The sequence below is a fragment of the Balaenoptera ricei genome, chromosome 2 (assembly GCF_028023285.1).
Source record: "Balaenoptera ricei isolate mBalRic1 chromosome 2, mBalRic1.hap2, whole genome shotgun sequence".
In the NCBI taxonomy this organism is placed as follows: Eukaryota; Metazoa; Chordata; class Mammalia; order Artiodactyla; family Balaenopteridae; genus Balaenoptera; species Balaenoptera ricei.
The window spans coordinates 73,891,005-73,916,128 of record NC_082640.1 but is presented as its reverse complement, the minus strand read 5'-3'; the positions used below and the strand labels follow the sequence as shown (position 1 = coordinate 73,916,128).

The following is a 25,124-nucleotide window of genomic DNA, read 5'->3' as shown; positions in this document are numbered from 1 at the left end:
GACTTAAAGTGTAAGCCCACTCTAGGGCCCCAGAGATGCCAGCCTGTTATTGGAGGGTCCACTGTCATTCCTGGCCCAGGCCCTTGATTTAAAGGAACTAGCTGTTGGACGTAGTGACTAATGCCCCGAGGATAAGGTCTCGAGCCTCACTGAGCGCTCCAGCCCCCTCCTTGGCTGAGGAGACCCCGTCTGCAGGTTGTCTGGGTTAAACATCAAAAAGCTACCTCTGGAATCTGTTTCCTGGCTCGGCCATCCTCCCATGGGTTCCCCTAGGGTGGAAACAGTGACTCTGTGAGTGAGCACTTCAGGTTTGAGAAGGATCCCACTTAGGCACAGGCTCAGTGGGAAAGGGGCATGAGATCATTTTGTTCCCATTTTAGTTACTGAAACCCTTTGTTTTTCTGGAATTGGCTGGCCTTTACTTTTCCTGAGCGCCGGGCGATAGTTTCCCTGTAAGCTGTTGTTTTGAGTCTATCAAGAATGTTGGGCTTGCATGCATGTGTGTCCTCGTGTGCATATTTACACACACACTTTTTAAATTGCAGACTTGAGCTAGTAGGGGAGGAGCAGAAGAGACATAGCAAGAGATGAGGGACTACAGTACTTCCTTTCTTAGGCACGTGCTACTGTGAGTCCGTCCTGCACGGTGTACGGGTGCAGGCTCTCCCAAACCGGGTTAAAATGTTGTTTGATGTCCTGGTGTCAATGTTTGGCGGTTGTAACTAAAAAATGATAGCTTTGTCTGCTAGTAAGATTACCTCAGAAAAGGGTCTTTTTGGAATGGCATGCTCTTGCTCAAGTTATTAGGCAAGGAGCATACTTTCCTTATTTGGTCAAGATGGTATTGGTAAGTGTGTGGGAAGGGCTAGGACCTGAGATGCACTGCTCATGGCTGCATACGCTGTCCACCTCTTTTTGTGGCCAGTGGATGTCTTGACCGCTCACTGAATGAGCAGAGTTCTCACAAGGAGGGTAGAGTAATGAGGCACCTGAAGGAGAAGATGTGAGGCACCCGGGCCTCTGTATCCAGCTGAGGAAGGAGGTGGCCAGACGTTCCTCTGAGTTCTGCACACGTGTCTGGGCTTCGCTTCTTTCTCAGCAGTTCAGGAAGACTTACTGAGATTGTTCACCGTAACAGAATGTGCCCCAGGAAATAGGCCTGCCAAGCATGGAAGAGGAAAGACCAATGAGTTCGCAGAAACCCAACACCAGCTTTTCCCAGAGTGACGGGCAGTATCGGAGGTCAGCGCGGCCTCACAGGGCTCTCCCAGGGCGTGGACTTTTTTTTTTTTTTTTTTTGAAAACAAGATGTATTTATAGATGGTGCCCCAGGGGCCAGAGCTGGTAACTATTCCCTGGCAGGCAGGCCCCACCCTCAGACAAGCACTGGGCTCGCTGCACAGTTTCACTGCTGTCTTGAGCTGGGTCTGAGATGACAAGTCCTGGAGGTCCTTGTCACTGACCTGAATCTCTCTGTAAGGAAGATTGCTTTACTCCGTGACATACATAGAGAAGAATATGTGAAATGTATGGGAATAGTTTGAACATCTGGGAAGCGAACAACCAGGCTAAGAAATCAACATTACGAATATCTTAAATGTCTTAGACGCTCCCCCATCGCCTCAGAGTTTGTGATAAGCATCTCAATTTTTCATTTTAACTGAGCCTTGGTACCTATGTATGCGTTCCTAAACAATGCAGATGTTTGATATCTTTTTCGTTTTGAAAAGCTGAGTACCAAGCACAAACACAGCTTTGGGAAAGGTCCCTGTTGAAACTGGCGAAGGCTCCCAGGCGCAGCCTGGGGCTCTAGAACAGTTATTAACATTGCTGGCTGCAGAGTCATACTCTCCACCATAAGAGCTACATGAAGCCAATTTTCTCGCTGGTCCTTGCCCTTGTGTATCTCTTTGTAAATGGCATTGCCACTCACGACCCTCTTCACCAAGGGCTTGTAGAAAGTTCAGAGAGAAAGATAAAAAGGGACTCCTTATATTAATTAAGCCGGGGTCCTTAACCCAGAGGTACGGAGAGATTTCAGGGGACTCTGAACCCTCTGAAACTGAATCTATTATGTTCTTCTGGGGGAGAGGGTCCATCATATTTCCAGAGGGGTTTATGGACCCTCCTTCCCTGTAAGGATAAGGAAAAATGTGGCCAATGTGGTAGGTTGTGTTTTTTTGTTTATTTTTTTAAATGAATCCTGGGACTGTTAAATTCCTTGAAATGTGTGTGAGTCCGCTTGTGTGCAAGTCTGCGCTGGCTTTTTACCTGTGAGCATGCCTAACTTTGGAAAGGGAAAGTTGTGCCCTGGACTGTCCAGGGCAGAATCCTTGACCATTCTGTGGGTGGCCTAGCAGGCTTTGCATTTTCTCTGAAATCTGCATCTTTTACTCTTGACCCAGAGTAACTGAAATGCTAAAACGGGGGAAAAAAACTGGAATGGTTGCTGTAGTTTCAAAACAAATGACCTCACTGCCTAAATTCCACTTCATGCAAAAGAAACCCTAACTTTTCCCCCTTATAAATAATCATGGACCTTTGGGGAAACAGATCCAAATACCCATTTAGCACGGGTGGGGGCAGATTTGTCACTGCTGAAGGAAACTCCCTAGAAACAGAATATGACTATTGTTACACCAACTTTGTAGTTACTTCCTAAGAGATGGCAATTTAAATTTATCATGACTGACATTCACTTCTTCAAAGTAGGCGAGTAATTACGCTTTGTATAAGCTGACTTAACGGGAGGTACTTTCAGCTTGTTCCAGCAATGTATGGGAATTTCGGAATTCTCTAGCTGAAGAGTTGAGTCTTATTCCATCTCTGCTCTTTTCATGGATGAGTTGATGGAAGACGTGCAAGGTTAGGTGTGATCTGACCAAGGTTGCATTGATTTGTCAGGGTCAGCTGGAACTAGAACCCCAGGGGAAGAGGTAACTATTTACATGATTATGGCTTAAATATATAATTAGATGACGATTCATTAAAAAAAAATAATAACTAGAAGGGTCATTTTCTAAAGACTCAGCATCTTGATCATCCATTTCATTTTAACAAAATGACCAATGACAAGTCTTAGCCCCCCTCATCTTTGAAATGTACCACTTCTTGTGGTTCCCCAGGCATTTCCCTGGAGGGTTCTGGTCTCTTGGGTCTGTAAACCTGATGTATGGAAAAGGTGCTTTTGTTTTGGTTCTGTGCTGTTTATGTCTCATAAATTCAGAATTTTTAGGTCTTGAGGTTTTTCTCCACAGTTTTTAGATTTTTCTTCTTGTACTCAAATGTGAACAGTCCTGAGGTTTTTTTCTTTCTCTCTCTCGTTTTCTTTTGTCTTTGAAGAAAACCAGGAGTTTCAGTTTGGCTCTTCAAAGTCCTTGGGGATTAAGGAGAGAGAACTAGGGGAACGATTAAGATTTGTCTCTTCTCCTCTGTTAAGAGCCAGAATGAATAAGAATAACATTTATTTAGAACCTGAGTTTCTTGAAGGAAGGTAATTTACAGGTAAACTTAAGCTCTTTATAGACTTGATTCTGGCATTCCTTTCCTGGACTCGCCATTACACGCTGCTGATTTTGGACAAGGCCTGTCTTTCTGAGTCTTGGCTTTTCTCATCTGTAAAGGGAGGGGTTGGGCCTGATTATCTCCAAGGGCGCTTTGCAGCCGTAAGTCTGGACTCCACACTGGGGATTTGCAGAGAGGCTGTTCTGGAGCTGCTGCTGGTGACATGGTGCTTCTCCCGACATTGTGGGCAGAGGAGTTGCCATCTGTGTCAATACACAGTGCTCTGAGACCACTGGCTCTGCGTGGCGTTTTCCTTTTCTGCTCGCTTTAGAATCTGAAGCCCGTCGGTGTCATTCAATGCTGGGACAATGTTGCTTCCCTGCTCACGTGGCCGCCTGCACTGACTCGTGTCATTTGTCTCTTTTTTTGCCAGTGCGCTGCTGCAGGGTAACATCTGGACTGGGCTCCCGGACCCTTGGATGTTTGGCTGCCCGCAAGTTCCTGGATCGACTTGGCGAAAACAGTGAGTAATCTCCATGTTTCAACTTTGGAATCCGAGGGCTGGAGGGGTAGTGGCTAGGGAACAAAGTCTAGCTGATGGACCACCTCCCTCTGCAGACCTCCTCTGGCACGCCCACCTTCAGGAGCCTTAGAGATGGCAGCTGTGACTCCAGACACAGCCTTTCTGCCCCAACGGTCATATGGTCGGGGGCCTTCTGAATCTGCTTCCTGAGAGCTGCTTTGTTCCACCACCAGAGCCCAACTTACCAGTCTTGATTCTCTATCCCCGCTGGCTTACAGGCCGAAACTCTTTATGGTGGCAAGTGCAGGTGCTGAACTGCGCGGCTGACATCCTCTTCCCCAGGGTGTGTCTCCTCATCCATCACACCTGAGCCTCACACCGCCCCTGGTGCGAACCCCTTTTATTTTATTTTTTATTTATTTTTTTGGCTGCACCATGCGGCTTGCGGGATCTTCCCCGACCAGGGATTGAACCTGGGCCACCACAGTGAAAGCCCGGAATCCTTACCACTAGGCCACCGGGGAAGTCTGCAAACCCCTTTTAGAGAGGCCTCCTCTGACCACCTCGTTATAGACTCCTTCTCCCCACCCCCAGGCGTTCTGTCTCTTTCTCTCTCAGGCCCTTGCTTGCACCTTTCTTTGCACTTAACACAGGATAGGCCTCTTCAATCACTTGGTAGACCACCCATTCATCCGTTCATTCATTCAACAAATATTGATTATCTACTATGTGCCGGTGGCTAAGGCTGGCACAGTCTGTGCTCTCATGGAACTTCCATGAAGAAAGAAAAAGACCAAGTGAAAACCTAAGTAAGTGATCACAGTGCTGTCTGGGTAGACTGCTTTGTTCTAAATACTCTCAAGCACTGGCACCTGGGGATCTAGTTAAACTGCAGACCCTGATGGGGTAAGTCTGGGTGGGGCCTGCGAGCCTGTGCTTCTGTCAAGGTCCAGGTTGATGCCGAAGCTGCTGGTTTGTAGCTCACACTTGGAGAAGTAAGGTCTAAGGATCCCGATGCCCATGAGACTTGTCCTCGAGTGTGACTCTTGGCGAACTGCCTGAGGTGTGTGCCTGTAGAGCCCCCAGAGACCCGGCGGGAGTTTGTCTGGTACGTCTGTCTCCCTCAGCCGTGGGAGGCTGAGTGGTTTGAAATACGAGCCCGACCAGAGAGTATGGGAGCCTGTTACCCTCCCCAGCGTCTGTGAGCTCGTACCTTGTTATTGTGTGTTGCGGTGTTGTCAATGAAATCCTCCCTTAAATACGATGCTTTTCAGATTCTTGAGGTGGAATCCTGTGAGGTCTCCGCAGTGTGCCTGTTTTGAAGTCAGCATTTCTGAAAATACTGAGGCTGTTTCTTGTTTTTAAGAGCAGACTGCCTCAGCTGGGCTAATGTGGCACTTTAAGTGGGTTGTTGAGAAGCAAGACTATATTGGAAGCAGAGAACTGACCACAGAAAGAGCAGGCAGAGCGAGGGTTCGAGGGGCTGGCAGGGGGGCTTAGGGCACTGCTGCCAGAGGGGGCGTCTTGAGTCCAGCTGGTGAATTGGCCCCTGGGGTGTTCTCTCGAGATGCCGGTGTGGTGTTGCCGGCTCAGCACTGCTGTACTGCCGCAGTCAAGCCTTTCGGAAGTCATGTTTAGTTTTTACAAGGAGCCAGATTGATTCTCCACTAGTTAATAGTTCTAGTGGCCATTTATGGAGCACTTACGATATACTAGGTTTTGGGCAAAGCACTTGGCACATGGTCTGGTGCCTTTAACCTTCCCGATGGCTCACGAGGCAGGTAGTCACCTTTTTACAGAGGACAGGATTGAGGTCAGGGGTGACGAACTTGCCTGGGGTCACACAGCAAGTAGGCTCAGGATCCGGCCTGGTCTGTCGGCCTTTGGGCAGGGCCTTTTCTCCTCTTGCTTTTACCACCTGGATCATGACTAGAAAGGATTTTACTACTGGTGGCAAGAATGGTTTGCTGATTATTTGTGTTACTTTTCTTCCGTCTTGCCCTCATCATACCCCTGGGTATGGTGCTTCCCTGTGTGTCATCTTTAAAGTATTGCTTCTGTAGCACTTTCTTCCCTTGAGTTAGAGGAGGAGCTTGGCCAATGTGGGGCAGAAATGAACAGGGAAGAGAAGGGTACATTTTGGAGGCCGACTTTTCGCCCCACCCTCGCTGGCTTCTCCCAGCCTCCCTGGGGACAGGTCTCTAGGGGCCCTGCAATGGCTGCCTGTGACCCCGAGAGTCAGGGCTACAACTTAGTCCTTGGTGGTTCACAGCTGGAGGCAGAAGGTGAGGAGTAGTCAGGTTGATGGCATTGTTTTTGAAGACCATTTTCTGGCCACTTTATGGGATTCCTGTATCTGACCATTTCCAAATAACCTTGTTCTGCTCAGGGTTATTTTGTCTACTCTGTATCAGATACACAATTCTAGAGCTTTATGGGTTTTAAGTTTTGAATTAGGTTCCTTGATTGTAGTTTCATATATATGCTGAGTGCATGTATATACTGAGCCACTCACCAAATGCAGAATTAATTTGAATCCATATAACTAGGCTTCCGAGGCAAGGTGTGCACTCTGATTCTCACGTTTTAGGCAACGCAGGAACCGTACTATTAGGCGTGTGTTGCAAACTCTGTGTTACTAAGCCCGTGTGCATCCCTCCCCACTGGAGTGGTAGGGTGGGCCCACCCATGGAAACATGGAATTGGATCTTAAAAGCAGCGCCTTTTCACTTCTTTAGGCTTTTGCATCCAGAGTTAAGGATCTGGAGCTGGTGGGAACTGGATTCACCTCCCAGATCCGTAGTGAGTAAACTTGTGCCCCTATATGTTTACCTGGGCCTCAGTTACTCATACAGGCACCAGTGTCTAGTGGGTTCTGTTTTCTGGGCCTGATTCCTCAACAGTGAAAGGAAGGAGGTGACTTTTACTTGGCAGGGAGAATGGTTTTAGATATGATGTTCTTGGAGCACTGTGAACTCATCCTGGCCATTCTGTCTTCAAGGACTGGCTGAAGTGCCCCTTTCCCCCTGTGTCTGGCTGCATTCCCTCCAGTTGAGCTCTTTGCCCATGTCTGAAGCCAATTTCTTGGTCTGTAAAAATGAGCCCCTTGAGCACAGGGATTATGCTTCATCCAGCCTGTATCCTGGGGCCCAGCGCTCAGCCTTGGGCTCAATAAACGTTTGTTAAATGAACCCAACAGTGTAATTTCCTTCTTCCATTGGCTTATCTAAAGCCAGTGTATCAGAAGAGCAGTGACTTAATAAGTACTGCTGATGAATCCCTGAGCAAACAGGGTGGTGATAACAGTGGTCAAATGGGTCTCTGGTAATTATAGGCCTTAGCAGGTAAACACAACGGTAGGTGTTTCCTTGCCTTTTGTGGACTTCAGAAGGCCTCCTCTCTGGGGTCTCCAATTGTTTTCAGTAATGGGAGAGAGCAAACGGGGTGGAAGAGGCTGAATGTGTGTCTTAAAAAAGTACTCTCCTGTAACAGCTTTTGTTTGTAAAGTAAAAATATATTTTAAAGAGATACAACGTTACAAGACTAACTTTGCAACCTGTTGATATTAAAGAAGAAAAGGAAAAGATGTATAAGAAGGGAAGAGAGTAGCTTCCCCCACAGAGTCTTTGCCAGTCAAAGTGTCCAGCCTTTTGGGCCTGTGTTTCATGCTATAGGGTTACCAGACTTGGGACTGTCTCCCCTGATTGTGAATTTTTCTTTTTAAAGTACATCTGGTACAATGTGACAAATTTTAGGATGCTAGGGGATGGAGATGCAGGCCCCTCCCCGCTTCAAATGCAGGGATAAACAGTATTCGGATACTTTGTGATTTGCCATCCTTGCTTCTTGCCTCTGCTTCAATGCAGGAGTCTGTCAATCCCTGTCATTCAAAACATCCCAGCCTTAGAGCCACTATTGCTCACAGGGCACTTGGGGTTGGGGGGCACAGAAGGATTTTGCCTGCAGCCTATGGCTGAGTACCCCTACCCAGCAAACCGGGATGTTCTAATCCATTGTATTACCTTGTCTGAAATTGTGGGTCCGTGGTGACATCCGATCCCAACCCTTTTCCTCACTTGGGACCCTCAGAGGCATGTTTCTCTTTATTACAAAAAGAGAAGCCTAAAAAGCAAGGTTTCTAATTAAAGGAATGACTGACTGGGGATTTGGCAGTTTTTACACCTTTTCCCTCCTCACAGACAGAGCTCTTACCTGGTTTAAGAACAGTAAAGGATACTGTTGACATCGTTTAGTTTTTGTGAGAAGGGACAATATTTTCAAGGTGGTAGCAGGACTCTCTATAATGTACTCATGACCCTTTGTGTGTGCGAAAGCATATTTTTTAAAAACAAAATTAGTATCGTGTAATAATGTTCTGTGTAATGTATTTTAAAAACTAACATCGTGGACAATTGATCCCCTGCTAAAAAGAAATCTATCCCATATTGAAAGACCGCATATTATTTCTTTCTGTTAATTGTTACATACTTTTTACATGAAGAGTTAAGTTGTATGACCTTTCATCCTCCTGTTGCTGGCTGGGCTTCCTACCCGCCCTCTCCCCACTTTTTTTCTTTTGGGTAATATCGCAATGAGCATTTTTGTAACATTTATTTATAGACCATATGGGCACTTCTGTAGAATTTTGAGGTCAGAAGATATGCACCTTTAAAAATTCACCTTTGTTTATTTATTTATTTATTTATTTGAACCCAGGAAGCTGGCAGTTTATTTTAAACAAGTTAAGATTTGGAGTCACAAGTCCCAGTCCTGCCTCAAACAATTTGTACTTGACGTTTCTGGGCACCATATGTCTTTCAAGTAAATGAGCTTCTGAGGTAACAGAGAAGCAATAGAGAAAACCAAGCATAAAAATTCACCTTTTAAGAAGATGATATACTTAGGTTCCCAATGACCTAAGGGCTGTCACTAGTACAGAATGTTGTTAATCTTAAATTTTTGTCATTTTGAAAGCTAAATATATAGAAGACTCCAAAAAAATATGGCCATGGCAGGTCTGGGGAGTTCATAGGGCTTCAAACAAAGTCTTAACTAGCAGGGGTTGCCAGGATGTCCTCTCTGGTTCTGGGTTTCAGCCTCCGAGGCCTCGTCTCTGGACTTACCCTGTCCTCTCCGCGGGCTCCTTTTCTCTGCATCCCTCCCATTCTTGATTATGCCCAGTGGTGCCGAGTGTTGATAGATGGCTCAGGAGCATGTGTTCAAGCACGTGGGAGAGGGAAGATGTGGGTCAGGCTGGAGGTGGCTTCTTGCTGCCCAGGCAGCTGTGGCCTCACTTCCTTCTCCAGTTCCCCACCTCTGTTCCTGCTCAGAGGGAAGCTCCTTGGCACTCTTACTGTCGACGGCCATGCCGGGCTGTCTGCAGCCGGGGTCTCCCAGGCACCCAGAATTGCTCTGTGACATTTCAGGGGCACATTTCTCCAACCCAGTCATGGTTCCTCTTTGTCATTCAGCAGGCATCTGTGGCAGATCTTGTATTTAACAGGAGTGGATGATGACAGGATGATAAAAGGCTGATAAAATTCCCTGTAGGTGAGCTTTGCTGGTCTTCCCACCCTAGAACAGGCTTCTTCCTTTTGTATAGCAGCCGGCACCCTGTCTAGCTGATTCCTGCACCCTGATGCTTAGGACAGACTCCCTTTTGGGCCAGAGCCATTTCCAGTACAAGTCCCTGGTACCTAAATGCTCTTTGCTTTAGAGGTGACGCTCTCTACCTCTGGATAGCTCTCCTGGGCAGCCCACCTGGTGGGCTTCAGTTTTGAGTAGATGCAACGAAGATCATCAAAAGGAATGACAGCTCTTTTCTCCTGGGTCTGTCTTGGTTGGCTTTGACCTCTTGCCCCTGGAACTGCACTTGCACGGGGCACACACACTCTCCAGCTGTTGATAGAAGGAAGAAGTGGAAGCTCCAAATAGTCTCTGCTCAAAAACCTACCATCTTAACAGCCACGAGCCTCGGCACGGGCCTTACTAGTGAGACTGAATCATAGTTAGGACAGTAGCTGTTTTCCCCAGATGTTTTTTTCAATGGAAATATTTCAGTGGTAAACAAAATACCCTCACACGTCCTCCTGAGAGCAGAGGCAGTCAGTTAAGTAGCTCCCATGATGTAGCTGGAGCGCATCACTGCACCCATGGATCACACTTGGCGGCGGTGTGTCCTTCGGCCAGCTGCATGGCTCCCAGGAGATGGAAGGGGCAGTTGCGTGGGGAAGATGTTAGGGAGGAGGGCAGGGGGGGTGATCCTTGTGCAGCAGCTGAATTTCCAGGGCTGGGTTTGGGCTTTGCTGCCCTGAGGTCACAATCCACCTGCTGCTGCTTGGACCTGCAGTGGTGAGCATGACTCAGAAATCTGGAAGGGGGCCGTGGTGACCTCACTGCTGGATCCGAGGCAGCGCGAAAGCCCTCCGGGGTGGGCGTGGTTGCTGGAGGAGCCTTCACTGATGAAGTGGATATGATGTAGATGCTGGTATTCTGGATCACTGGGGTTTGCCAATTACTTAGTAACTCGGGAGACATTTTTATTACTAAAAAAAGAAAGAGCTGTGGTGGCAAAGTACTGTCCAAAACAAGGGCGGATGATACTAAATGAGTTCAGTCTGACATGGAGGTCGTTGGTTTTGTGAATTACTTACCTTTAGAGATCTCATGGTCCAGGGCCAAGCTTTTTCCAGGGGGTGCCCCAGGGGCTTCTAGGAGTTTAAGAGGTGGACCGTAGGCTCCACTAATCCCACTTCTCAGAAAGGATGAAAACCCACTCATTTCCAGATGAGGGAAATAAGGTCTGAATTAGTTTTCTATTGCCACTGACACAAATGACCGCAAACACAGTGACTTAAAATACCATAAATCTATTTTATCTTATGATTCTGTGGATAAGAAGCCTGATATGAGGCTCAGGGAACTAGAATCAAGGGCTGTGTTCCTTCTGGGGGCTCTGGAGGAGAATCCATCTCTTTGCCTTTTCCAGGTTCTAGAGGCCACCCGCTTTCCTTGGCTGGTTTCCTCCGTCTTCAAATCCAGCTACATTGTCATCTCCCTCTGACCACAGCTGGGAAAGGTTCTCTGCTTTTAAGGACCTTTTTTTTTTTCCATTGGACCCACCTGGATAATCCAGGCAAACTCTCCATCTCGAGATCCTTAAATTAATCCCACATGCAAAGTCCATTTTACCATGTAATGTAGCATATGCATAGGTTCTGGAGATGAGGACATAGACAACTTTGGGTACCATTATTCTATCTACACGCAGGTCAGACGAGTGTGGTAATTTATCAGGTTTGCGTGGAGGTTAGTGGCACAAGTCAGCCCAAGGATCCAGGTTTCCTGACTGGTCAGGGCCCGAGTCTTTTCCTTCCCGCCGTTTGCCACATTGCATTATGCCTGGCAGAGGTTGAGTGGTCTCTGTCACAGGCTGTAATCTTCACTGCAGGCAGTCTGTTCCTGGATAAGAGGCGGTGGGCATGAGGAGAACAGAAGGAGCCACCGTTTCCTATGGGGAAACGGGGCAGCGCATGGGAGCAAGGGGTGGGTGGCTATGCTCTCCATGTTACCTTTGTGGGTAGGAGTTCGTGGGGACTCTTAATCCCGTTGTGTTGGTAGTCTGTTCTTGTCAAGGCTTCTGTGCCAAGGAACAGAGACACAGGTGAGGTGGCTAAAATGAAGCAGGTGCGGTCTGTGGAGCTGTTCAATACGGCTGCTGGCTGCCGCCAACCTTTACTGAGGACTTGGTGCGTGCCTGAGAGGTACCCACCAATGCACTCGTTCATGCTCTGAGAAGCTGCTCTGGGATGTTTCTGTCCAGGGCCACCATATTCCTCCTTATCACAGACCAGATCTGCTCCTCTGTCCACACTTCCTATGGAGACCTCATACCTGAAGCTTCCCTCTGTTCTGCTCAGCGCCTCACAGCTTCCTGGCTCAGTTTGTGTGTCTCAATTTCTGATTCCTGGGAGATGAATCTGAAGGGCTGAGCTCGGCCAGGTGTTGACTTGGAGGTGGAAGAGGGGCACGGTCACCTGGGTCTGTGGGTGAGTAGATGGTGACAGGTGAGTTTACTATGCAGTGGGGGCCTTGCCTTATTCAGCCAATGTTACTGTGCAAATGCTTTGCAAGTTGAATTTGAATTCGTTTTAAAAGACTTTATTTTAAAATAATCTCGAACATACAGAAAAGTTGCCGGAATACAAAGAACTCCTATATAGCCTAAGCTTAATTCATCAATTATGAATATTTTGCCACATTTGCTTTATCGTTCTCCATTGCATATTATCTTTTTTGAACCATTTGGAAGTTACACACATCATGCCACTTGACCCCTAAATAGCTTCAGCATGTCTTTCCTAAGAACAAGGACATTCCTCCTTGTAATTACAGTTTAATTAGTAAAAACAGGACATATGACATCGACTTACTATTATTGAATATACAATTCATACCCAAATTTTGCCACTTATGACAGTAACGTCCTGTACAGCCATTCTTCCCCTGACCTAGGACTCAATCCAGGATCATGCACATTGTATTCAGTTGTCACGTCTCTGTCATCCCCTTTAACTGGGAATGGTCCCTCTGCCTTTTTTCTTTTTTTGTCTCTGATGACATTGGCTTATATGCTTAAAAAATGTCCGGTACTTCCTAGCAATTTGGATTTGTATGATAATTCCTCACTAGGAGATTCCTCATGATTGGATGAGTTTCTGTCAGAATGCTTATAAATGATGTTTTGCATCTTTCTGGGTGTATCACATCAGGAAGTGCATGATGTCATTTTGTCCCCACACTGGTGACCTTAGCTTTGACCCTTTGGTTAATGTGGTGTTGAGCTTGTATAACTTAATCTACGTGTCGCAGAGGAGGTGAGCATTTAAAGAGGACCACCTCCTCCTTTAAAGTTACGTATGGTTTGCAAGTGCTTTTTGTACATGGGACTTTCCTGAAGCGGGCACCCTTGTTCTCTTCAGGGTGTGCTCCTGAATGTAGGTGGAAGGGCTGATGTCCTCAGAGCCCACGGAGAGGAACAACTTGCCTGAGGTAGGAACAGAGCGTCATCTCTGCCCTTGTGGCAAGAGTAAGGTCTACCCTGGAGACAGAAGTACAAGAGCCTGTGAACACTGAGGTCCCTTTGACTACATCTGGCTGTCCTGGCTGCCTCCTAATTATCTAGCAGCAGAAAAGACAGATGAGGATGTGGAGAAATCTCTTCTCTGCATGTGCTTGCCAGTTCTCTAAATGCAAAAGATGATTGTCCAGGCTGCTGTCACTGCATTTCTCTTTTGACAGTCTCTTCTCTTCTGACATTGAGCTGCTTGGGTTTGGTCAGCTTGCATGATGTTTGCATATCGGGCGTGAAAGCTCCCGGACTGATTATGAGATTCCTAAGACCTAGATGGTTGCTCCTGGACCGTTATGGGATTATGGGATTCCTTTGTAGATGTGATTCTCAAGACTCAGGAGGCTGCCATATGGGAAAGATGTGCTGTTTAGAGCTCTGGACATTTTCAGTTTGATTGTGGCCAGTATTACCTTGATTTAAGCTTCTCAAACTTGTACTTTATGAACTGTTTCATATTGGACACTTGACCTTGCTGACCCCTAGAACTGTTGTTCCCACTTCTTATTCGGAAGCAAACAACATGACCACATGCAATCTATTTTAGGGACAGTAAAATGAAATAAAAAATAGGGGAAAGGTACTTTTAAAAATGAAATATAATAAATGATCACAAATACTCATGAGTAACAGTACATCTTGACTCTCCTACCTAGTATGCTGCTAAAATTTGGGGGGAACATATACAGGGGTATGACACAGCCCCTGACCTCAAGGATGTGGCCTTTCTTTTAAAAGGAGTGTTATAAAGATTAAACTGATTTGTGGATTCATTTTTTTTCTCAAATAGTGTTTTGATTTGTTCTGGGTAGTTGTAATGCCTGAACTTATTTGTGGGGTTATTTCTGCATGACTTGGGACACATTTGTCCATGTCATCAGAGGAATTGTGATGGCAGGCTTTCACCACATCCCAGAGACAGCTGGTTGGAAAAATAAATATGTCTGGCCATATATTCCCAGAGGTTGTGCTTATGCCTGAATTTAAGTAAAAATTATAGGCAGCCTTAGGACAACTAGATTTGGAGACATTCCATCTTCCCCAAAAGAATGTTAATAATGTAATTCCTTATCCTGTGCCTTGGTATCAGCAAAAACTTCTTAGAGTTGTGTATGTTCTTAAGTTTTAAAGACACTGATAGATGTCATTTGCTTTTCTACCTATGGAATTTTTGCTTGAGGAAGGGGCTTTGGCCAGGTATGCATCACCTTTTTCACACTGAGTCCTCTGCGGCTGATACTGAAATGCTAGATAAATGTGGTCTGGTGGTGGTCGTGTTGGGGAATAGGTGTTGGGGAGAGTATGGGAAGGGAAGCTGAGGTTGATGGACGAGGACTAAGATGTCCAGGAAATGGGAAGAGTAAGGTTTTGAGAAGAGCTAGAACGAATTAAAACTAATATGCTGAAAAAGCAGTGGTGCCTCATTTACTTTGGTATCTTCCAGGAAGGAGGAATTCAGTATGAGCAAGTTAGCTAAATAATTGACGTTTCCCCCAGTTACAGGCGAAACTATTCTGTTTTTCTTGCAAATGTCTGAAGTACATTATAAACTTTCCCTCTTAAGAAGTAGTAGATAAGTATCATCATTTTATCTTTTTCCCCTTGTGACTCGGAATTCTGTGCTGACTTCAAATACTAGCTACTCTACAGCCTGTTAGGGTACGTGGGTTGCTCCCCTCTCTCTGATATGTTGTCTCTCATTTGACCGTCTGCCTCAGGAACCCCTGTCTCTGCACTGTTCTGATAGTACCATGGCTTCAGGCAGGACTGAAAGGACCCAGGATGTACCCAGTAACCAAGGTGGTATCAGTAGATTCTGGCTCCTAGGAACTGCTCTCTTCCGTGACCTCAATCAAGCAGATGGGCTTAGCGATGGTTTTTAGTTCCTGCTTGGAGGCTTTTTCTCATTGCCCAGGGTTGATGGATGGCTGTTCTGTTCCTGGGTCCTAACTTACAGAGGCATGATGATATGGAGAGGCCAAGGCCATTGAAAGATGATTTTTGTTACGTAAATTTCCTGAGAAGAGGGACCATGCCACATAGGAGGCATCAGGGTAGTCAGGAGGCAGAAGACAGGAGGGAGGAGAAAGCCTTGGCCAGAGCCTTTATCGGGGTTTCCACAGGAAAAGCAAGGCAGGGCAGAGTAAACAGTTTCAAACTGGCTAGTTTGAATAATCCTGGTGGGCTTTGGGCAATAGGGGTGGTCTCTAGGTTCCTGGTACCTGGCCCTTGGTGTGTGAGAGTTGGATAAAGGAAGTGACGGAGGGGATGTAGACTGTGGATTGGTTGGCTTGTATATGAACCATGCTCCTGGCTGAGACTTCGCTGTCTTCTAAGAAGCGGCCGGCCCTGGGAGGGGTGGTCTCCCCCGAGGACTGTAAAGCCCCAAATGCCAGAGCATCAAGAATATGGAAAAGAGGAAAATAGTTAATGTACTTGACCCTGTGATGAACGGATGCCACGTAGACAAATCCAGAATCTAAGACAACACAGTGATAACAGTGGCCTTGTAATAGATGGATCACGGCTGCCAACTGCCCGACTTCCAGATGGCTGTCAGATTACTTTGGGGTCATTGCCACCCTTGGCTTTAATTCTGTAGTGCGTGGAGCTTTATGACACCGGGAGCCTCACTTCTCCTTTCTGCTAGAAAGTGGGGTCTCCATCATCAGTTGAGAGTGTATCCTGTGTTCTTGTTCGGGAATGTACTTCAAGGTAGATGAAGCCTCATTTCACGAGGGGGAAATAAATAAATAACCAGCCTCTGAGAATTGGGGTAGGGGAAAGCTGTGTTGGTGGGGAATTTGTTTTCCCTTTAATTTCTGGTATATATGTATATATTTCAATAAATGGCTAAATGTCTAACACATTGTCATTTTATGAGCAAGCTAAGTTATCCAAATGCATCTTTCAACTTTTATTTACTATGTAAGTAATTGGTGCTATTACAGATACATTAGAAAATTCAGATCAGTAAAAGAAAATAAAATTGCCCTCATAATCGTGCTATCTGGAGATATCCTCTGTTTTATTTTTTTATCTTACTTCATTTTTTAAATAAATTTATTTATTTATTTATTTTTGGGCACGTTGGGTCTTTGTTGCTGCGCGTAGGCTTTCTCTAGTTGCGGCGAGCGGGGGTTACTCTTCGGTGCACAGGCTTCTCATTGTTGTGGCTTCTCTTTGTTGCAGAGCACAGGCTCTAGGCATGCGGGCTTCAGTAGTTGTGGCTTGCGTGCTCAGTAGTTGTGGCTCACGGGCTTTAGAGCACAGGCTCAGTAGTTGTGGCCCACGGGCTCAGTTGCTCCTCCACATGTGAGATTTTCCCGGACCAGGGCTCAAACCCCTGTCCCCTGCACTGGCAGGCGGATTCTTAACCACTGCACCACCAGGGAAGTCCCATCTCTGTTTTAAAAGTAATTAATTCTTCAGTATATAACTTTCCTTTTGTAATTTTTCCCAAACATTTTCCTTCATTGCTTCCAGAAATTTTGAAATTCTAAATTGTGAAATTTCCAAAAATTGTGAAATTCATAAATGAAAATGTGCAAATAAGGTTTTATTTTGCTTTGATCTATCCCAAATAATTGCCTTCTGTTATGGTGGAATTCTTGTAATCACAGAGAACTTTGTCAATTCTGAAGTCTGTGATGACCCTTGGCAGGTGATCTGAGGTGGTGCTTTGGAAAGTGCAATAGCCCAGGACGATGTTCTGACCACCTTCTAACTGTGTTACACTGGAGCACTCAGAGTGCTGGTGCGGCCTTCCTGTTGGGGTGGAAGAAGGATTGGAAATCTGGAAATAACTACTTGCATTTGCCTGTGTTCCCTTCTGCCTTCTTTGGAACACTGGGTTAGGATGTTTGTAGCTGGAGAGCCAGTTAATGGGTATAAATCACGATCTGGGAAGTCTGGTTCCTGAGCAGCTGTTGGCCAGCTGCAGCACTGGTAACTCAGCAAACAGTAAACTTTCATCTGAGAATCTTCACTTGTGACAGAAACGGCAGAGACACGCTGCCCGACACTTGTCACCCAGATCTGGGTTCAAACGTTGCCTCACCATCTAATGGCTGCGTGAGTGCAGGCCAGTTAGAAAGCTCCTGAGTTTCATTTTCCTCACCTGTAAAATGCTGGTAACCTACCCACCTGGTAGGGTTGCTGTGAGAAGGGCACTAAACAAGGTAATGCAGGTGAAGCATCTGTCCCCACGCCTGGCCCATAATAATCGTGTAGTAAGTTACTGTCTTCCCATCCTCCCTTGGTATGTTTTTTGTTTTTTGTTTTTAAACAAGTGTAGGATGAATTTGAGCATGTTACTGTCAGGAGTGAATCTGTTCTAAGCTTACCTTACAAAAATTTCTCCCAAATCTACCCAGCGTCGCCCCTCTTACTCTCCCAGGTAATAAGCTGGTCCATCACAAGGTGGGCGAAGTCTAATGTAAGGAAACAGCACTGAACCTCCTTGTCTACAAGAAGAGAGGATGCTGGTGAGGAAGGCTGTTTTTAGATCTGAATTAGCCCTGCCCACCCCCGTCAGGGTGATGCTGCCATTCCTTTATTGCCAGGAGGACAAATGGTGGGAGGCCAGAGGGAAGCAGACCAGCCAGTAGGTGTCACGGGCACTTTTATCCTCAGTGCTTTTAGCATCTTCAGTTATCCCAGGGGGTCCTGAGACCCCTGAGCTGGTGTGTTCCCTCAGAGCTGGGGTGGGCGTGGCCGGGGGGGGTGCCCGGCCCTGGAGCCTTCATTCAGTGCTGACCCTCCCTAGAGCTGAGGTCCTGGGCTCTTGGCAAAATTGAATTACAGCCTCTGCTTATGGCTGGACCTCAGCTGGCAGGGTCTTGGGGGTTTTAAACAAAAGCATGAGCCTCTCCAGAAGTGGATTAGGGAGATGTCCATTCAAGCAGGGGATTTGTACACGTTAATTCTCAGAGCAGATATCTGACTGTGAAAAGGACCTTGTGACCTTATTTAGAAAAAAGGCTGCACTTTGTTAACCTTTATTCCCGTAAGAAGGAAAAATCATTACATGGCAGAGGTTCAGGCACCATAGGAGATTTTTCTGGATGATTCTCCATTTTAAGAGTTATGCTTCTACAGATAGGATAAAATTCTCAGGACTTCTGACTGTCCCCACTGCATATTCTTTTTGTTGGGGGAAAAAAATCCATATTTCTTTCCTATCCTAGGCTTTTGTCCCTTCCTTCCCAGTCGTAGCAGATAAGAATTAAAAAATTTTTTTAAAGGAAGAGGAAAAAAGACAAACATTTGAAAAGACATTGCCCTGTCTCCCACTGCTCCCCATCCCCCCACCCCCATGCTTATTCAATACAGGTACGTGGTGAGTAGATTATGAGCAGATTCGCAGAAAGGTAGGTGCACGAGTGATGTGGGCCCCTGACGTTCAGGCAGCTCAGCTCCTCTGAGCCTGCCTCAGATGCCACTCCCTCCTGACACCTTCCCCAGTCACCCCACCCCCAGCTGGACTCTCCTCCCTCTCTGTTCCTGTAAGGCTGTTGACATCTATTTCCAAGAAGGCAATATGGGGTAAAGGAGAGCGCAGCAACATGGAATTGGAAGACCTGAGTCCAGATGTGGGCTTCACCACCTCCTAACTGCAACTCTGAGCTTCTGAGCCTGAACTTCCTTCACTGCACTTGAATTATACTGTGCCGGCTCATCTCCCAGCTAGAAAACGGAAGCCCTGGAGGACAGGATGTTGTTCATCCTGTTATTTCCAGTCATTTATTTAGTCATTCATTTCTTTATACAATTACCCTCTTAGGACCCAAGAATAGAGAGATGAACATAGTGCATGTGGCACATGGTAGGAATTACAAGCTGCTCCTTCCCCCGCCCCTTCTTTTTCCTTGAGTGACGTGATCCACGTATAGTTGAGGGAGCTTTGGATATTTCTTCCCAGAGCATTAAGTAGAGAGGAGCAGAACATGGCCTGCTTGTTGACCCTGACAACACCACTTCCCTTTTTTTTTTGTTGTTAATTGCATGAGAGATTCTTTAAATTCTGTAGTGCTTTACAGTTTTCCGAAGTTTCACGCACACGATTTCATATAATTGCGTAATAACCCTTCCCCCAACCTCTGCAGTGCACCTTGCCTCCACCACCACTGGTAACCACTAGTTTGTTCTCTGTATCTGTGAGTCTACTTTTTTGTTTTATTCACTAGTTTGTTATATTTTTTAGATTCCACATATAAGTGATATCATACAGTATTTGTCTTTTTCTGTCTAACTTATTTCATTAGCATAATGCCCTCCAAGTCTATCTATGTTGCCACAAATGGCAAATTTCTTTCCTTTTCATGGCTGAGTAGTATTCCATTGTATGTATGTATGTGTGTGTGTGTATATATATATATACCATGTCTTAAAAATATATATATACACACATTATTTTCCATGTTCTTTTCCATTATGGTTTATCATGGGATATTGAATATAGTTCCCTGTGCTATACAGTACGACCTGTTGTTTATCCATTTTGTATGTAATAGTTTGCATCTGCTAACCCCAAACTCCTAATCCACTTCTCCCCCCGACCCCGGCAACCAGAAGTCTGTTCTCTGTGTCCGTGAGTCTGTTTCTGTTTTGTAGATAAGTTCATTTGTGTCATATTTTAGATTCCACATATAAGTGATATCATATAATATTTGTCTTTCTCTTTCTGACTTACTTCACTTGGTGTGATAATCTCTAGGTCCATCCATGTTGCTGCAAATGGCATTATTTCATTCTCTTTTATGGCTGAGTAGTATTCCATTGTATATATGTACCACATCTTCTTTATCCATTCATATATTGATGGACATTTAGGTTGCTTGCATGTCTTGGCTATTGTGAATAGTGCAGCTATGAATATAGGGGTGCATGCATCTTTTTGGATTATCATTTTGTCTGGATATATGCCCAGGAGTGGGATTGCTGGATCATAGGGCAAGTCTATTTTTAGTTTTTTGAGGAACCTCCGTACTGTTTTCCATAGTGGCTGCACCAGTTTACATTCTCAGCAGCAGTGTAGGACGGTTCCCTTTTCTCCACATGCTCTCTAGTATTTGTTATTTGTAGACTTAATGATGGCCATTCTGACTGGTGTGAGGTATATACCACATCTTCTTTATTCATTCATCTGTTGATGGACATTTAGGTTGTTTTCAATTTACAATTGTCAAGGTATGGAAGCAGTCTTGGAAATGCCATTCCCATAGGAGGCTTTCCTACATTTAGTGGTAAAGTGAGACTTCCCAGTTGAAAATTTTCCTGCCCTCTGCCAGGGTAAGTAAGGGTGAGAAGGGGATCAGGGCTTACAACTTTTAATGAGATGGGTACAAATCGGGAGCAAGAGGCTGAATGCATGGAGCAGAATTTGAAGTGCCTCCTTAAATAGAAAGTGGACGTAGAGAAATATGAAATGCTGGGGTTTCAGGCGGACACAGCTCTATCACCTATTCCACTGGAGAGGGTAAACTATTATTACTTTTCCTTTTTCCAGAAGCCATTTTGTGTGTGAAAGCCCTGAAGGACCACATTCCACTTAATCCCTTTTATTACCAAAATTGTACTTTGCAGTGAGGGGGTGTGTGGCTGGGGAGCCCTTTCAAGATTGGAGCCTGGAGGCATCGGGCTGGTTAATTGCATGTTTGTCTTTTGGCTTCTTTCCAGTCTTTCATCACGGATGACCCCTTATCTATAATTTTTAGGTTAAAAAAAAAGTCCTTTTCCTCTTTTGTGTGTTTTATGAAGCTAAACAGATGGTGATAATGATCTAAGCACTAGCTTTGGAAATCAATTACAGTGGATGAAAAGGGTCAAGATAGATCCTACCACAGATGTCAGCCCATGGAGGCTGTGATTCCAGGTATCACCATGGTCAAGTTGACCAGCCTGGCCAGCTTAGCTGGGCCTCCTCTTCCTGACTGACTATCCCTATGGATGTCTTCCACAGCTGCTGGTGTTATCTGTGTACAGAGAGAACTGCCCCATTTCCTGGGGTGAGGTATATGGGAGGCTTACTTCTCAGAAGGTCTACATGACTGTGGTTCACAAGTCTGGTGGTACCTGAGAACCACATGTACAGCTTAGAGAGAAATAACAGGGAACCCCATCTCCTGAGATTCTGGCTCACTAGGTTTCAGATGAGGATTGGAATTTGTCTTGTTAAAGAGTCCCCTGTGTGTCTAGGATGCTCAATCAGGACTGCGCATCACTGACCCTCCTCACCCTCACTGCTCGGAGTGGGCCATGGGTCCAGCCGCATCTGCATCACCTGGGAGCTAATTAGAAATGCGTACTCTCAGGCTCCACCCCACCTTCCAGCATCAGAACCTACTGTTTAACAAGGTCCCCAGGAGATGCTTGTGCATATTAAGGTTTGAGAAGCTCCGCTCCCGTATGGTCATGTGATATGATCACAGCTTGATTGTTCCTGGTGATGGAATATTGATTCTATACATTTATGTCTTCAGTTTACCAATGCCTTCCCTCTTGAGGATTGGGCTATGATTTGCATAATCTAATTTTTAAAAATTATGTGAATCACCTCTATGCATTATAACTAAGTTTTAGTTGTTTTGCCTTTTATTGTCGAGTATACACACACACACTGTTTCATTTAAATATACTTAACCTGTAAAATGAACTATGTTCTGTAGCCAAAGAAGAAAGATTCTTTGTGCTCTACTTTCATTATTCCTGCCTCTCTTCCCTGTTCTGTGAAGCAGCCTCTGGCTGTTCACATGGAGGTGATTTGCTCCTCCTTTGGGCTATGATTTTCCCCTAGTGTCTGACTATTATTGCACTTGCCTCAGTGTGCTGGAATTTTTGTTTACAAAAATGAGACCCTACTTTTATTCGTGGCTGCATCCCCTTTGTCTAGGGCATACCTGATGCATACTAGGGATTCAGTAAAAGTTCATTGGCGGTGTGGGGGGTGAGTGAATGAGTGCCATCGAGGATGGAGGGCTTCTGGTGTACTTGTGAGTGTGGATGGTATTAGTGCCCTTGTGTTTCCTCTCTTGCTCCCTTCCCAAAATATCTGGGCATCGACAGTGAGGGTTACTTGGTTTTCTATTGGAGATTGTAGTACTTGATTCAAGAAGATTAAACCTATGGAGGTGAAAATTAGGCTCCATGGGTGGATCTTTAATTAGGTTGTTAGGATGGCCGTTTAGAACATCTCCGGGCGACTTGTATGCCTATTGGTGTTTTTCTCAGCTCCTTCTGGAAGTGCCCTGCTATGAATTGATGGTTCCTGCTTCCTTAGATGGGAAGAAATCTATTTCTAGGTCCAGCTGTATCTTTGGGTTGATGACCTTTGTAAATGGTTCCACAGAGTTCTGTCCTGAAGTTGCAGCCACCCAGAACTCAACTAGCCTTGGGTCACTTAGGGATAGCAAGAGCCTCATTACAATATGATTTTTTTTCTCCTGAGGATGGTTTTATGCCAAGAGACCCCACAGTCAGCTTACTATAACCTTAAGCTACTCAATTGAGAAGATACATTTATTGTTGAAAATTGTAAGAAAAGGAATGCATCCCGGTATCCTGGTGTCGGTATAAGTTCTTCTTTTGGTGATGGCTTGTGGCTTCTTCTCTGTATTCCACAGCACCTGGCCCCTCTCTGCTGATGCCCGAGAACTGTTGGCCTTTCACTTGCTATTTGAAACTAAGGATGTCCTAAGCTTTGTGTCTTAATTGAGAAATTAAAAGTGTAGAATTTTATACCTGTTGTAAATGTAAGTAAGAATTAGATTTTTGTTTTTAAAGTAAATGCTCTGGTTCTTCTATCTAACCTGAATTTGCTTTTCTTAATGTCTCTTGTGTACATTTATGATTTTGTTTGCATTTTTTCGTCACAGTGGAGCAGCCCCTAGCATCGCCCACTGACCTGTGAGATTTATGTTAAGAAGACTATGTCTTTGAGGTCATTAAAACAGGCTATTTATTTTTTATACCCTCAGTAACTATTTGAAATTTCTTACAAGCTCGTGCACAAACCCTGCGTGGTTGAGGTGAATGAAAGGCGTCTTTGGCTTTCCAAGGAGCTGGGATAATGAGAAGCGGTAATACCGGGTAAAACTACTGTGAAGGGTTAACTATTGAACATGAAACCAGCAAGCCGTCTCAAACAAGCATCCCCCTTTTATCCAGCTTCATTGTGGAATGAGGTATTTCACATTGTGTGAACATTTCAGAGAACAGTTTCTTACAATTGAAAGCTCTTGAACTTAATTCATTTAAAACACTCTGGAAATCTGTCTAAATATTTCTTGTATTTATTTGTTTCAAAGGGTGTGCTAGAACAACGTTTTTCCTGATAATTCAGAATCATCGTCATTTTATAACTACTGTGGTACACCAGTAAGCGATTTGAGTAGAACTGTTGAATCCTGCAAAGCAGGTCCCCAAACCTCTTGTGCAGTTTTAGTGCTGAACCTTTGCGTCTTTTAAGCTCCCTCGTGGTTAGCGCTCACCTCTCTCACTGTCACCGTGCCTGTCCTTTCTTGCCTTCTTAGTGGCTGCTTACCATCTGGCAGAAGGGCCACTTGGCAAGTGTTTTGGAATTAAGCATATGCAATGGTCAAAATTTTTGAGTTCAGGTAAGAGGGACTTGCTTTCATTAGAAAGTGTGTTGAGCTATTGGATAATGTCTTCATCTGCCTGAAGAAATTTTTTTAGATGTGCTTCTGGGTTGCGGGCTCTATACTGGAGAGCTGGGATGGCCACACCTCTGACCTGTGTCTGAATATATGTCACAGGGATCCAAGATAGGTCCTGGTGTCAAATGATCCCCAACACCTGGTGAGATGTTTTCTGCAGAACTTACTTTCTAAGAGGATTTTTTTTTTTCCCCCTAAAGTTGAGGTTTTTTTATGGATAAATATTCGTTACTGATCCATTAGATTTCAGGAAGAGTAGGGGGAGTATGTGGAGGGCATGAAAAATTGTTAAAAGAAATTTGGCCAAACCATTCAAGGAATTAATAGACTCTGGAAATAGCTGTGTAAAGGTTACTGTTAAACAGAGTAGAGATCTGTTAATGGAATATAGTGGACTCTTAAGTCATTGATGATTAAATGACCAGTGAGAGACAGAGAAGATTGGATCTTTGCTGCTAGTACCTATTAAGACAGAATTACAGACATGCCATGCCGACTTTATGGAAGAGTCTAGGAATAACTTGATGACAGTTTTTTTTCCTGGGCCTACGTTTATATTTGCAGTCTGATCTTTCTGCTCCCAGAGACATTATTTTTACTTATTACAAAAAATTGAATAGAGAAATGGCCTGGATATGACTTTGAAACCAGGCTTCCATTTAGCAAACATATTTTGAAATTGAGAAAAAGGTGATCCCAAAGTGCAAGTCATTAAGTGTAGTTTGCTAAAATTTGCCATTCCTTTAACATTCTTTCCTCAAATTCTTTCAAAATTGCAGTTCAGGTGAGAGTAAGAGGAATGAATGTCCAAATGGATGGTAGCCATTGGTGGTTTTTTTATGTCTAAAATGAGTGCAGCAGGACATTCCTGGCTAAAATGGCTCCACAGACCACACTGGGGAACCAAATATTCAATGTCTCTCATGTGCTCAAAAAATAGGGAGGTGCGTCGTGGTTGGCCTCCATACCATGAAACAAGAGGACACCTTTGCTGTGGATTTACACAGGGATCCAGTTGGGCAAGGGCAGTCTGACTTGCCTTTGGACTCGTGGTGCTGAAACATAACCAGGCTCACAGCAGGCAAACCTAAAACGAGGCAAAGGGAGAAAGATTATGTTACACAAAACATGCTTAGAAATGGTTTAGAAAGACCTGGAATTTCTGCTGTGGCTATCCAAAGTTCTCACTTGGAGTTGGGCACAATGTAACATTCCTTCTTGAGGGAGTACTGTTGGGAAAGGAATTTTTGCCTCAGTTGAGTAACTTTGCCCGGCTATTTAACATGCATGG

At 45.0% G+C, this 25,124-nt stretch overlaps 1 protein-coding gene across 6 annotated transcripts in view; it reads left to right on the top strand.

Annotated features, from left to right (window-relative positions):
- TLN2 (talin 2) overlaps positions 1 to 25,124 on the top strand; it is a 448,826-nt gene that overhangs the window by 80,451 nt on the left and 343,251 nt on the right. For all 6 annotated transcript variants that reach the window (XM_059913125.1, XM_059913126.1, XM_059913128.1 and 3 more), the window contains exon 2: positions 3,938 to 4,027. The gene's annotated coding sequence lies outside the window, so the exon portion shown is untranslated. The remainder of the gene's footprint in view (positions 1 to 3,937; positions 4,028 to 25,124) is intronic.